This window comes from Mus pahari, chromosome 12, assembly GCF_900095145.1.
Source record: "Mus pahari chromosome 12, PAHARI_EIJ_v1.1, whole genome shotgun sequence".
Taxonomy (NCBI): Eukaryota; Metazoa; Chordata; class Mammalia; order Rodentia; family Muridae; genus Mus; species Mus pahari.
This window is the reverse complement of record NC_034601.1, coordinates 44581502-44596779: the sequence shown is the minus strand read 5'-3', so window position 1 is coordinate 44596779 and position 15278 is coordinate 44581502. Positions and strand designations below refer to the sequence as shown.

At 39.6% G+C, this 15278-nt stretch overlaps 1 protein-coding gene across 9 annotated transcripts in view; it reads left to right on the top strand.

Annotated features, from left to right (window-relative positions):
* Positions 1-15278, top strand: part of Bbx (BBX high mobility group box domain containing) — a 240376-nt gene that overhangs the window by 1162 nt on the left and 223936 nt on the right. For 6 of the 9 annotated variants that reach the window (XM_021209074.2, XM_021209072.2, XM_029544302.1 and 3 more), the window contains exon 2: positions 2320-2391. The gene's annotated coding sequence lies outside the window, so the exon portion shown is untranslated. Of the gene's footprint in view, positions 1-153; positions 178-1458; positions 1506-2319; positions 2392-15278 lie in introns of those variants that run through there. The other 3 variants (XM_029544298.1, XM_029544294.1, XM_029544295.1) reach the window with 2 other exon arrangements.

Here is a 15278-nt window from a genome sequence, read left to right as displayed (position 1 = left end):
AGAGAGAGAGGAGGGAAGAGAGGAGGGGGGGAGAGGAGGAGGGAGGCTGTGTCAGGATTTTGCTTGAATGTGGGATTATGTTGTGTCAATAAGTTTAAGGTGGAGAGAGCGAGGCTGGGGGTGGTGGCGGTGGAGGGGAGGAGGAAGGCCTTGGCTGGTTAAAGACTCATTCTGAAGGTAAGTTATGGCATTGCACGGTCGCGATGACAGAAAACTTGCAGATCCTTTATCCGGGGATGGGGTCGATGCCTCTAGAAAGAGCTCCCCAACCCTCGGAAGCCACGCTCGTGTTACACTGTTATTTGCTGCGATCCGGGTCGCTAGTAAATTACAGAAATCAGACTGGAGGCTTCTTTTCCTCCTCCACCTCGTCTCGCTCACTCATCCTCAGAAATGTATTATTATTATTATTTTTAAAAATTTATTTGGGGGAGATCGCATGAAACTTAACGTAACTGAGACCGAACCCGAGTCCTGTAATTTACAAGGACCCCGAATCCAGGAATCTGGAACACGTTTATGTGTGAAATACCCGCGATCATTTCTGCTAAATGAGGAAGGTAAAACGAAACGATGCAAAAAGCTAAGACACAACATGTACGACAGAGGAGGGGGGGGGGAGAGGGAGAGACACAGAGACAAGCTATTTTTTGCTTTCCTTTCTACAGAAAGGAAAATAAAGCGTGCATTCCCCTTCCTTCCCAGTGTGTAGGGTCTAGTCAATATTTTAACTGTCTGAGGACAAATTAGCCCAGGTGGATCTTGTTGAAAAGTTTCGCGAGGTGGGGTGGAGGTGGGGGGGGAGGTAGCTGGAGGGGGAGGTGGGTGGAGGTGGTGGGGGATGGGGACCGAGCTAGCTCTGCCTCGGCTAATGGTCATTGGCCTGGGGCTTTGAAACCATTGCCTGTCCTGCTAATGACACGTCCAGTTCTCGTCTACCGGCCGTGGACGCCGGGCTGCTGTTCCTGGGGCTGGCTGGCGGGGACTGGGGTACTTTCCCTGCACGAGGAGGGGCGCTCTCGGCCATCCCTTGGGGCTGCCCACTCGCGGCGTGGGTTCCCCACGCGCGTCCTCTCCCCTGCGCGCCGCCGCCACCTCCGCTCGCGCGACTTTTGTAGCCAGTCTACGGCCAGGGGGCGCGGGGGGTCCCCGCAGCGGACATCTCCGCGCGGCCACCCGGCACCCGGCCCCACGCGCGCCACGCCGCGCGGTCCAAGGCTGGAATGGCAGCGCGGGGCCGGGCGGCGGCGGCGGTGCCTCCCTGGGGGGCGGCAGAGGCAGCGGCGGCGGGATCTTCTCCGGGGCCCGCGGGAGGAGGAGGAGGAGGAACGGGAGGAGGAGGAACGGGAGAAGGAGGAGGGGAAGGAGGAGGAAGAGGAGGCGAGGGAGGCGTTTTTCCCCCCAGACCGCCGCCAGTTCGAGCGGGCACGGGCACAGGGACACCCCACTCGTTGCTCCTACGTTCTGGAAAGGTGTTTAGAAGAGTTTTACGCCCGGAGTGTAGGGTTTGCACTTCATTTTTTTCCTTCCCCCTTCTCCCCCAAAGCAAGATGGACTCTATTGCCTTTCTCTTTCTCCCTCTACCTCTGCCTCTGTCTTGTCAGCCTTAAAGATCGACATTTTGTACTAAGATGCAAAGTTGATGGTGACCAGCAACAAAGCCTGGGTGGGATCCCTCCCTCTCTCCTTCTCCCTCGGCGTTTCCTAGCCTCCCCCACCCCGACCTCGCCGACCTAGTGGCCTGAGCTTGCTGTCGTAGGCTGTGGAGAATTTGTTTCCCCAGGTCGACTCCGATCTCCAGTCTCAGGATTGTGACCCAGCCAGGCTGTTGGGAGCTGGCTGCTGTGGCCGCCCAGGTCTGCAGCGCTGAAGGCTGCGATACCTGGACCCGCTGCTACGGTTGCTCCTCCGGGCTGCCTGGCTCCTGGGCAGAGGGAGGCACCGAGTGCCTATCGATCTTTACCGATGTGGTTACCGGTGTATTTGCCCAGGGGGTGGTGATCACTTGTGCAAGTTGATGAATGATCGTGATGTGGGCTTTGCTGTTCAGAACAGATCAACTTTCTGCTTTGTACAGACAGAGAGTAGGAAGCAAGGTTCTGGGGAGACCCAGGAATGCCAGCTGGGCTGCCCCCACCCGCTTTGAATAATCCAAGATGCTTTCCCTTACTGTCCTTGCTGCTCTTTCCTGAGGAGGGTGGAGACAGGCAAGGGGTTGGTATGGAGCTGGGCTCGTGGGTTTTGTGCCCTTCCCTCATTGAACTGTACTCTTGGAAAGCCTTCCCATTCTGATGTTGTGCCTTTATTTGCTACCTATAGGTCACTATCGAACGACAAAGGCTTTGCTGCAGTTCATCTTCCTTCCTGTGTGCCTCCCATTTACCTTCCAGGGTAAGTATGCACAGTCTTGAGAGAGGGAACTGGGTGTCTGTTGGTAGTGACAGAAGGGTCATTATTAGATACGTAGTAGATTTATGTGGGGTTATAATACTCCACCCCGCAGTTGTCTCACTGAGTTTTTCACAGCCAAACTCAGGATTTTTAGTCTTCCCAGTTCACCTGCAGGTTATTGACAGCTAAAGATAGTTGAAATGTTTGTTTCTTGTTTACCTGCAAGTGCCACTTTAAAACTAGTTATCAAATAGACATTTTAGTTGGTCAAGTTTAATACAGAGTTGAAGGCCTAGTAAGTTCGCCAGACACTAACGTAGAAAGCTTGTAATGTATGAATGGACTTATTAAAAACCCAAGAAAGCTCCACAGTGAGGACTTCTTTAATTAATTATGTGATGTGTTCACTTTCTTCCAGATTCTCATCTTCTTTGGTACTTGAAACAGTTACTTTTGGGTTGGGGAAGGTTGTATTTAGGTAGTACAGTAAACCTTTTATTTAATGTGCAAGTCTGACTCAAAATTGGTCCTAACTTCCATAAAGAAATATTCAATTGGAGAAATTTGGAGCATTTTACTAGTCTGTACATAAACATCTACTCTGAGATTTATTTTTAAGGGCCATTTTCAGATAAATGCTTCCCAAATCTCCGAAATGGAAAATTCTGCAAAACGTATCTGGGATAGTGTCTGCAAAGTTTGTGAGAGATAACTGTGTAGTGAAAACAGTGTTTGAACAGCATTTAAGAGCAACACGGTGTTTGGAAACTACAGAAAACTAATTAGCAAGTCTGCCTCTCTTCTGTAGAGGCATATGGAATTGCCGATGGCCTAAGAAAACTAGCTGTACTGACTTTTATAAATCAACTGTGGTGCTTTATGATAGTACCATAGTGGTTTAGAAATTGTGCTTGGTGAATGAAAATGAGTTGTATTCAGTTCTCCATGAAAGAAAACTTAGGATCTTTGCCTTTCTTGTTTCCTGATTGGCTGGGTGGGATAATGTATATATTATTAAAATGTGTTAGTGCTAAAGGGGTTAAATTTGAAGATCAGGCCTTTGTGGTAGTCCATAGCCAGTAACAAATATTCTTGGATATTACTGGGTGCTTTAGGTAATCTAAACTTTGTGGGATTATTTTTTGAGTAATATGTTACACCGATCCTCACAGTTAGGTATTTCTTTCAGTCAGCAATCCCATAATGTCACATATATCATGGACCAACTGGAGTGGTTATAATAGGATTATTTTGAAGGTGAATTTATAGTATGTACCACAATATGCGGATTCAATTCAGTATTGCTGAATGTTTAAAGTCTTTTTCTTTTCTCATTATGGGAATAGATTCAGAATACATTACTGCTTTTTAAAGAACATCCAAACAAACACTTACACACAAAGCTAATTGTATACACTGTGGTGAACATTTAATGTTACTTTTCCCTCTGGAAATGTATTTGACCAATTCAGAAACTTAATATGAGAATCAATACCACAATAAAAGCAATCTGATCAGCCCGTGTACTTCTTGGAGATAGCAGATGCCTCCTTCATTAAAACAGGGTTTTCAAGAACTATCTTTGAAGTCAGTCCAGTTATTGTGATAGTGTACAACTTGCAATGGGATTTTTAAAAGTCACCTTGCCATGAATTGCCAGTTCTTCGCATCCATAGTGTGTTTACTGGATGTGAGTCTTTACTTATCAAAAAAGAATTTAAAGAGGTTTCTGCTGCTGCATCATCAAGAGTTTCTAAATTTTTCTGATTCTGCATATCTTTATTAAATTCCAAAACTGAAGCCTTAATTTGCATTTCACATAAAACACCAGCTTTGAAAAGGGTGGCTTATCTGCATTGTTTTATGGTGCCACATCTTTGGAATACTGGGGTGGATTGAGTAAATCTCCATTATAGACTGAGGTATCTAGGAAGTTTTGCAATTTTGAGACTTAATAAATCCATCTTTATCTTTGAATCTGATTTAAAAAGTGTTAGATTTATGAGTTAATGAGATAGTTTTGTTTTTAATATAGAAGGAACAATGAGCCTGAAAATAATGTTATTTGGCAGCTAAACTAATAATAAAACTGTAGTTTTCGGTAAAACTACAAACAACTTTCAATTATTATTTTCCTTAGTTCATAAAGATCATAGATAACAGCCAGGTCCACATCTTTAAATGAGTCTTGATGTGATTATCAATTTTATGTTAGAAACCTTTATTTGCAGTAATGAAGGGTTCCTGGCACTACCTTACAAAAACAACAAATAACTTTTGGGGAAGTGTCACAACAGGCATGCCTGTTTTTGCTGTACTAAAAGAAATGCTCACTTTCTTCTAAGTGAGTCACAAAAGTGCTGACTGTGTTTCTAGTTGCGGTAATTAAATTAGTTTAGATGCTTAATTTTGATACACTGCACCATCAGCAGTGTAGAGTCTCAGGGAGTAAAGTGTTAGCAGGTACTTTGATGTCCACTTCATTTGTTAATAACTTATTACCAACGGCAGCTGTTAGGATAGACTTGTTTGGCATGGTACCTCTCCTGGGCTTTGCGTCAGATGTGTCATCTACATTTTTGAATCACACGTGCACAAAGTTTGAGTGTGGTGCCACACAGTATGCATGGTTGGTTGATCATTTCAATATTTTCAAGATTGCCATTCCTTGGAATACTAGTACATTCGTGATGATGCATCATCTTAAAGCTGATTTTTACCTAGAAAATCCTTGTTAATGGGATCCTTGTCATTTTTTTTTCTTTTCAAAGAAAAAAAAATATGGAAAGGATTGAAATAAGTGCCAGTTAAACAAGAGCATGCTTAGGAAGGCAACCCAGTAAGGAATTCTATCTAACAATGTAAGTAGAAGATGAGAAAATGAGGGAATGAAAGACATAACAGATTAAATTTGACTTAGCCACCAGAATACATAGTTAAATTATACCAGTCATTTTGAGGGGCTAGGTAGTGAAATAACTCCACAGGATGAGGAGGTTGGATAAAAAACAAAGTCATTAAGAGTGAGAAAACCCAAAATATTGCAAAATGTTAGTTAAATAATTCTATGAGTAGTTAAGCACAGAACTCAGAAAGGGTTTATGACAGAAACCCATAGAATGGAATAACTAAGATCTTAAGACATGACAGAAGGATGGAGATGTGTGTGTGTGTGTGTGTGTGTGTGTGTGTGTGTGTGTGTGTATATATATATATATATATATATATATATATATATATGAATGAAGATAAAAATAGTTAAAGCAGCTATATTTCTTAATAACTTTTGACTGAGCATTGCAATACAGTTTTACTTTGCAAACAGCATCCTAGTACTAAGCAGGTCTCCTGAGACAGTATATGGGACCCTCTTGGTATTTTCTTTCTCTATAGAATCTTTTATACATTGCATTTGTTCTAAGCTATTTTATTAAACAAAGGCGTTGAGTATTATCCTCTAAGCTGACTTCACGACCTATTGTTTGAAAATACCAATCTTGAGTGCATGCTAAAAATGGAGGCACCATTACTAGATATTCTGATTTGGTGAGGCCCAGAAATTTAGATTTTAATCAGTACAGAAGGTGATTTTGCAGTAGGTGGGAAGGACTTTGAGAAACTCTGGCATAATGGACTGAGGGCTAAAGACTGAACAGGAGTTACCTCTGAAATTGTTGACTGCCGAAGTCTGTTCCAGCTTCCCCAGACTTAGGCCATGTTTCAGTGTGTGCTCAGTACAAGACTGACAGAGCCCTCATCACTGTAAATATCCCTGTGTTAGTGTGTGCAGGACAAGGAACAGAGGGTTTTCACACAAAGCCTTAGGCTCTGCTGTCTGTGTAGCAGACGAGTTGAGGGACTTTGAGCTTGTTTCCCCATAGCTTTAAAGTTTTAAAACTTCTGTTACTGTGTGTGCAGAATGTCATAACTATGCAACAGTGTGAGAACTACACAGTAACGTCAGGAACAGTTCTTAGGTGTACTCAGCACTCAGTATGTAGGGTCTGTGTCTTATTGGACAAGTAATTAGGGAAGGAAATAATAATAATAGTAATAGCAGCCAGGAAAACCAAAAAGCTAAGGCATGCTATAGTGGTTTTTGGATCTGCGGAAAGGTTGTCTAACATCTTTAAAAAAGACATAGCTTTTTGTTTGGGTGACAGCTCTTTGGCAGAGTGCTATATGTATAAAGCCCGAGCTTCACCCCACACCCTCTGACAAAAGCATAGCCTAGGACAAGAGGACAAGAAAATGACTTCTTATTTCAAGGTGCTTAGTTGAGAGCATTGCACATTATTCTTTTCCGATAACTTTTTTTTTTTTTTTTGCATACTGGGGTGCCTTAGAATTTAGTGGTTCTCAACTTGTGGGGGTCACAAATCAAGTATCTGATTTATAACAGTAGCAAAATTACAGTTATGAAGAAGCAATGAAAAAAATTTTGTTTGGGGTCACCACAAAAAAGAACTGTACTAAAGAGTCACAGCGGTAGGAGGGTTGAGAACCACTGCCTTAGTTTGTGTGCTCTTAAACTTTCATTAAGACACATGACTGATGCTTATATATGGGCATTACGAATACCTTCAGTGATAGACGTAAGTAATCTTTTGCATAGCCTCATACCTAGTTTATATAGAAATTCCCTGAGTGATTAAAAACCTCTCCTTTCCTTATCAAGAAGATGTATCAGAGTATAAGTAAGAATGATATTATAAAGATCTTAAATCTGCTCATGGACACACATGTAAAATTACTTATAAACTATAATACTTTATTTTAAATAATTACTCAAGGCATTCTTCAGAAGCTATTGAAGTTAGCTCTCTGTCAAGATAAATTTTAGTGTTTAATAAGTTACATTGCAGAGCGTAAAAAGAAAGGACAAGCTGAGGAGAAGATGAGTGGGACATACATGAACCAAATCCCTGAACAATTTAGTGTAAAACCCAAAAGTTAGGGTTAGCAAAACAGGAGCTCACATGCAAAGAAAGTATAGGAGTTAGGTATCAAGGGTCTCAACAGGGTCATTTTAAGTTTACATGTTGCTCTGCACACAGACGTTCATTTTTAGCTTGTCTTAGTAATCATTTAATTTATGTGAGTAAATTAAACTAAGTAACTTTTGTTGTATTTTCTAAGTTTTAGAATTAGCATTGCCAGAAACTCCTTCCCTCTTTATGAATTCTAATTTTTTAGTTTTTAATTGCCCAATAAATTAGTAAGCTTTGTATATTTTGGAACTCTCTTTGTACTTTCATATGTTTTAGATATAGATTCACATTATTGAAAAAGTAAAGAATTTTTTTCTCTCACAACATTGGTATCAATATTCATTTGGCACCAAAACTGAACCCTGTCAGAGGTTTTTCAAATAATTCTCAAGTCCATTTACATAGCAATATATGGTCATTATTTGCTCTATTGTAATGTAGCTAGGGATTTTCCATAATATATGTTGTTTGTAGCATTTTACTGTATTAAAAGCCCACGAAAACCCTACAAAACTCTGAATCTTGATTTATATGTAGAGGTATGGGTTTTAAATAAGGAAGGGGATCCTATAGAATTAACTTCTTTAGTCCATGGACTGAATGTTTGACTACAGGGAACATCTTTTTGCTGACTTTAATATGTGATCATCTACCTGTTCGACTTGCCTTCAGTGCACGCTTCTCTGCCTTATGTTTCTTCATGTAAGGGAGCAAGGAGTAAGGGGGTAGAAAGCCAGGTACGCCTGTACCCCTCAGCTGGGCAGAGGGAATGGCCTCAGGAAGGGCTTACTTACACACATGAATTGCTTAGTTCATGCTTAGATGAGTTTCATATTTTCCATTTTGTTACAGTTTTTAATTTTACTAAACAAACAAAACTTTTAGAAGCACCAAGTCACTTCTTAGCCTGTTGAACACAAACGCAGGCTAGCTTCACGATGTTTTACTATTATTGGAGGTCTCAGGAAATGGTTATATTTCTTTCACTATTTTGTCACTTCCCTGTGCTTCTTCCCATCATCCCCTCCCACCCCAAAGATAGAGTATTTCCTGAAAATTTATTTTATTCTTAGAGTGTTTTGGGTTTGTTTTATTGAGATTCTCAATTCCATCTTTTTATAATTAGAAGATGTTAAGATTATGCCTGTTACTTTTAAATTCCAATATAAGCACTATGGACAAATGAAAGCTTGCCATGAAGATGGTATCTGACTGTATATTACCTTCTAGGAATAAAGTAACACCTTGTCTGGTTATCATTATGCTAAAATGTTCAGTCAGTTGTCATGGACAGACAGTGAAAGTTGTATCCTAAGGAATTGTTGTTTTGCTAATGCTTTCACTATTTGTAGGGCTATACTCCTCCATGTAGGAGAGCTGCAGATTCAGGGCTCAGAGGCAGTTTTATTAGTCATGTGTTCATTGTTGTCATATTAAGAAGTTCTGAGTGTTACTCCTCATCCTAACCTTTTTTTTTTTTTTTTTTTTTTTGAGACAGGGTTTCTCTGTGTAGCCCTGGCTGTCCTGGAACTCACTCTGTAGACCAGGCTGGCTTCGAACTCAGAAATCCACCTGCCTCTGCCTCCCAAGTGCTGGGATTAAAGGTGTGCGCCACCAAGCCTGGATCTGACCTTTTATTTAAAGATGTATTGTTTTATAGTCCTGACTGGTCTTGAACTCAATCCTGCCTCTTACCAATTGCTGGGATTATAAGACTGCATTGCTATGCCTAGCTGTATTTTTTATTTTTATTTTTATTATTATTATTTTGGTGTGCCTTCCAAAACTTACTGAAGTGTAGTTCTGTGAGTGATTATAAATGAAGTGTAGTGGTGCTCAAAACAAAACGAAGAAATAAATCTGTCAAATTTTGATTATCTACTAACTTGTGGAAATTTAATTTCCCCTTTTTCTTTCTTCATTCTCTTTTTCTTTGGCTTTTCCTTTATCTTCTGCTCCTTCTTTTATCTCCCTTCCCTCTTCTTCTTTTCCTTCCTCCCTTTCCAATCTCCCTGTGAGCCTGTACACTGCCTGTAAAATTTTAAAATGAGAATATAGAGGTAAATCTTACTTTTTAAACTTTTTTTTTTTTTTTTTTTTTTTTTTTTTTTTTTGACAGGGTATCTCTGTATAGCCCTGGCTGTCCTGGCACTCTGTAGACCAGGCTGGTCTTGAGCTCAGAAATCCACCTGCCTCTGCCTCCCAAGTGCTGGGATTAAAGACGTGCGCCACCACCACCCGGCTATTTTTTAAACTTTTATTTGATTTTAAAAATTTAAAGGTTTCAAGTCATTTTAGTATTTAATGCCGCGCATATAATGAAATTGTTGGTAAGTGAGTTTGAAACTTGCAAACGTTCCTACATGTGTCAGTTAGGAAATTGTTTCGGGAGCCTTCAGCGGGGCTGTGTGAAGTAAAGACACCTGTTGTTTTGATGGAGTAGATGGAGCTAAACTCCGTATTCTTTCCTAGCTTTGAAACGATAGGATGGCTAGTAGTTTGATTATACTCACTGGAAAGCAGGGTGTGTTTTGTAGAACGGTTTCCCAAGTTGTATGTTTTACACTGGGAGGAAAAGCGAAAGCTAACTTCAGCAGAGAGCCTTCTTTGCAGCACAGCTTTGCTAGTTTTTTTTCTATAATAACTTTCAGATGAGAAATGCCTCTGTTTTAATGACAAGGAAACGAAGTCTCAGGATAAGTAATTTGTTTGAGATCATACAGCTAGATGGGGATTTTGCAAGGTGTAGACTGCCAGTGTGCAGTACCGTAGCCTCCTGGGACTTTGTCTATATTTACCTGATGTTAGGGCCACATTCCAAGAAGCCAGTTATGAAAAGGTTTGGAGAAAATTCCACCAAGAAGTCCACAGATTTTTCTTTCTCTCAAAAGAGAAGTCTTCTTTCTGAAATGATGGAACTCTGTTCTTTATCACTTTTAAAGGAATTATGTGAGAAAGGTTCCTGACGGGGGCCTAATGCAAACTTTAATGCATAAGGTTACTGTGGAAGGCAAAACCAGCCCCAAGCTTAGTTTGCAAACTAGTCACCTTCCTTTTCTGTTGCTCTGTCTCATATTGAAATGCCCATAGCCGTTCTTCTTTGTAATATTTGTAATTTCTATCACACATCAGTAGAGACATTTTTCCATTATGAGCAGTTGACTTTCCTCATGTTTGTGTTCTATATGCAATGTTTCTGTTCTGGAGTTCTTTAATATCCAATTAATAAGTATATTTTACTAGAAAAATTTGGCAGTATCACATGGGGAGGACTATAAAGTAGTTTCCTGACATTTACTTTGGAAGAAAATTCAATATTAGTGGAAAAATTACTGAGTATATTTTATTTCCGGGCATTCATATCTGAGTGCCTGTTGGTCAAACATGAATTACGTGTAGAGTTAGAAGTCTCAAGTCATCAGTTCTTGAGAATGGGTTGAGATGTATGTCTCCCTTTATTTCACCTAAGAAACTTGCTTCTATTGTGGTAAGTAGAATATAGTCTATAAGACAGAAGTTTGCATAGGAAAATGTTTGTGTGTAAAAATATAAAGTGACATTTTGTTACTAAGGTCCATGGTCATATGAAATCAGTCTTTTTTTTTTTTTTTTTTTTTGTTTTTTTAAGAGTTATCTTTATTTTATGTGTATGAGTGTTTTGTCTGCACTGTGTGAGTTCATTCAGTGCCAGTGGAGGCCAGAAGAGGGTGTCAGATCCCTTGGAACTGGAGTTACAGACATTCTGAGGTGTGGTGTGGGTGGTGGAACCGCACTCTGGTCCTCTGCAAGAGCAGAAAGTGCTTGCCTTTACCACTGAATCCCTCAATGTTTTTCTTTTGAGACTGCTTTTTTTTTTTTTTTTTTTTTTTGTCTATTTCTCAAGCACTGGGGTTAAAAGTGTGTGCCGCCACTGCTTAGCTAGGTTGTATGTGCCAGTTACCTTGTTTTGTTGGTCATTTTTGTTATTTTGTCTCTATTTTCCTTTGAAGCTGAGGATCACACCCTGAGCACGTTACCACTGAGCTGAATTCCAATGCCTCAGGTTTTTTTTTTTTTTTTTTTTTCCTCCTCTGAAAATTCAGCACTCAGCTTAGTTCAATTATAAAAGATTGCAAGTTTGTCTTTTTCTTCTCAGAATGGCTCTCCTTTCCCCCTCATTCATGGAACTCTTGAATAACATATTTTAGTAAGGTAGCAGTTGTGGATAGTCATCTTAAGCTATGGCAGAATCTTGCTTCACTTGCATTGGTCAAATGATACTGTTCCAAAGGTGCTGGTTTTCTGTTTATTGTTTTACCACCCCCTCCACTCCCATTGCTTTCAGACTGTTCTCCTTCAAGTAGCTTGTAACTTGAGTTAATTTATGATAATTGACACACTTCTTTCCCCTTTATATCTTAAGTTATAATCAAACAATATTTTCCAAATAGAGAAATTTGACCATATGCTGATGAGATTTAACTAGTTAAAAATTCTTATCTGTCAACATTTATGGATTAAGTGCCTAGTGTGTGTTGGTTGATACTTGAGCTGGACTTGGGAGATATAAAATAAATACAAAATAATCGTTGTCATCCAAGTAAACATGGAGCCAGAAGACGTAAATATTTACCATATACATTAATACACACTAATTGTTCTAATAGATGGGGTATACAATAGTCCTAAGAAGGAACTGGTGAAAACCAGATCCATTCTAGCACAGGAGTAGAACACTGAAATATAGGTGGGACTTTCTTCCTGTAACACTTGTCTTTGTCTTAATTGTCATTAATTATAAAACTAACTTGTCTGAGCACTGGGGTCTGTTTTGAAAAACTAGCCTTATCATTGGTGGTAGCATATGTCTAATCCTAGCATTTGTGAGACGGAGACTTTGGAGGATGGTGGCAAAGTCCAGGCCATTCAGGCCTAGAAAATGACTCCAGTCAGGGCTAAATAGTGAGACACCTTTTCAAAAGCCAAACCAAAGCCCACTACAAGCACAACCACCCCAAATTCATCACAAAGCAAACCGAATTAAAAAACAAGCCACATTTTCTTAATGTTAATTTTTTATTTTATTTAAATATCAGTATGTCCTTTGGTAACGTTTCAGAGTGGTATTTTAGTCAAGTTTTAAGAATTTGATTCTTAGTTATTGCTATCAGTGGCATAACAATACCATGTAACAATACCACGATTGAACAGAAGTGTTCGTGTAATATCTCAGAGAGGATTCCATATACATCAATGTTAAAAGCATGGCGAATAGAATAGAATAGAATAGAATAGAATAGAATAGAATAGAATAGTAAATTTGCACTAGATATGAAATGGCCAGAAGACATGCCAGTGCAAATATATATTACAGTCGCTAATGCTTTCTCTTAAATTGTACTAATTAGAAGTATCCTAACACGATTTCTAGTTCAAGTATTAACATGGGTTCTACGGAAGCTCATGAGAGATAGTAGTAAGTTGTACCTAGTTCCTTCATCAGGTAGTTTTCTGGTTTCCCAGTTTGTTTTCAGCCTGTACTTGGATTTATAGTTTCTTGTTTAGGATGCTGTGGTTTGGCAGGTCCTTCAATGTGGTACCTGGTTTCATTTATTTATAATGAACAGCGTATGATCTTACAACCGTGGCTTTTGTATATTTCTACCCCGTTTCATTTGTGGCCCACTCCAGGCTGATGACTTCTGATTCTCAGCATAGAGTAGAATGAAACTTTGTTTCTGTAATACTGTACTCAGTGTTCCCAGTTGTCAACTCTGGGTGCTTTTATAACAAACACATTCAAAAATGATATCATAAGGAAGAAGCTAGTCTGGGAAAATAGTTCTTTATAAAGTCACATCATGGATAATGACTGTAATGTTTTCATCAGGGTAGCGAAGAGGACAGAGACGGAGCGATTAATAATACAGGAGTCTTTTTTATAGTTTTTGTTTTGGAGCCATTTGGCTTTATTGAAGAACAAGCATTAAATCCTACTATTTCCCAATCCTTATGGAAATAATGAATGTCTTTACAAGTCTCATCTATCTGTAGACACACATTCTGATCTTATTTGGTTCTGGAAAAGCTCAAGAGCTGGAACACTCATGGATTTGTTGTAAGGCTGGGTTTTGTTTTATGTTCATGATTATCTACTTATAATATCTGCATCAATAATGCAAATCGCACACATTTTCTGTAATTTGGAAGACCCTGAATGGCATCACTCTGTGTACGCAGAGCTGAACTTCTGAGGACTCACTCATGAGCGGTGATGAGTTTACCATGTAAAACTTTTTTCTTGCACCATTTGCTTTCCTTATAATTTCCTTAAATGTGATCCTATGTATCAGTCATTCTTGATGCACAGACTTCAAATACAATAGGTGGCCTTTGAATTCAATATGCAGATCTTAAGAATTAGGAAAAATGCATACTTTTCGTCATCACATAAGTGGCTTTCTAAAAAGTTTGACTTAGTTTTTTAAAATAGAAAAATATATTTCTGTTGACATAATTTTAGGACACCTTAGGTTTATTTCTAATTGATACTTGCTTAGGAGTGGTTACTGGTTTTGCAGATGGAAGTTTTATCCCTAAATCTTTTTTTTTTTTAAGATTTATTTATTATTATACATAAGTACACTGTAACTGTCTTCAGACACATCAGAAGAAGGTGTCAGATCTCATTACAGGTGGTTGTGAGCCACCATGTGGTTGCTGGGATTTGAACTCAGGACCTTCAAAGGGCAGTCAATGCTCTTACCCGCGGAGCCAATTCTCCAATCCCCTTATCCCCAAATCTTAATGTAACTAGTGTTCTTTAAAATATCTATTGAGGTACAGCATAAATACAACATTATTTTGCTAGATGCAGCATAGTATCTGATCTCAAGTTATACTATAGATAATAATTACATTACTAATAGCTATAATAGCAAAAGTAGCATAAAAGGACATATAGACCAAGGAAATGAACTAGAGAACCACAAAAATGAACCCTTATAGTTATAGCCAACTAATTAAAAATTATCTGTCTATATATCTGTCTATATGTCTATCTTCTCTCTCTCTCTCTCTCTCTCTCTCTCTCTCTCTCTCATGTGTGTATGTCTGTGCCTTTGTGAGGATGTGCATGTGCATTATATAGGTACACATGCCTGTAATATACAGTAGCCAGAAGAGGGCATCTTATATCCTCCTTTCACTCTCCACTCTCTGCCTATATTTTTGGCCAGGGTCCTTCTTTGCGCCTTGGGTTTTCATTTTCTAGGCTATGCTAGAAATCAGCAACCCCCTCCCTTATTTCCCCTCCTTTGAAGCTGAGGTTCCAGGCATGCAAAGGATGCCTGACTTGTTGCATTGGATCTGTGGTCCAAACTGCCCCTCACAACTGCAGTGCAGCAAGTGCTCTTAACTGCTGAGCCATTTCTGTAGTCCCCGTTCAATTTTTGACAACAATGTAAGAGAAAAGACAGCCCCTTCAACAACTGGTGCTAGGAAGTTTGGATAGCCACATACAGAAGAATAAAATTAGATTTGTATTTCTTACCCTGTATAAAATCAATTCAAGATGGATCAAAGACTGAACATAAGACAGAAACTCTGCATTGCTAGAGGAAAACACTAGCGCACACTTTAAGATAGGGAAGAACTTTCTGAAAATGTCTCCAGTAGCACAGTAAATCATTCCAGCAATTGACAAATGTGCTTGCATGGAGGTATTCTATACTGTAAACAGTCGCAAAGTGGAGAGACTGCCAATAGAATGAGAAATTAATCTTTGCCAGCTATACACCTGACTCTATAAAGTGCTCCAAAATGTAACATCAAAACCCATAGTAAGTATTTAATAAATGGCCAAATGAATCGAACAGTGGAGGCGGCCGCCTCCTCCTCCTCCTCCTCCTCCTCCTC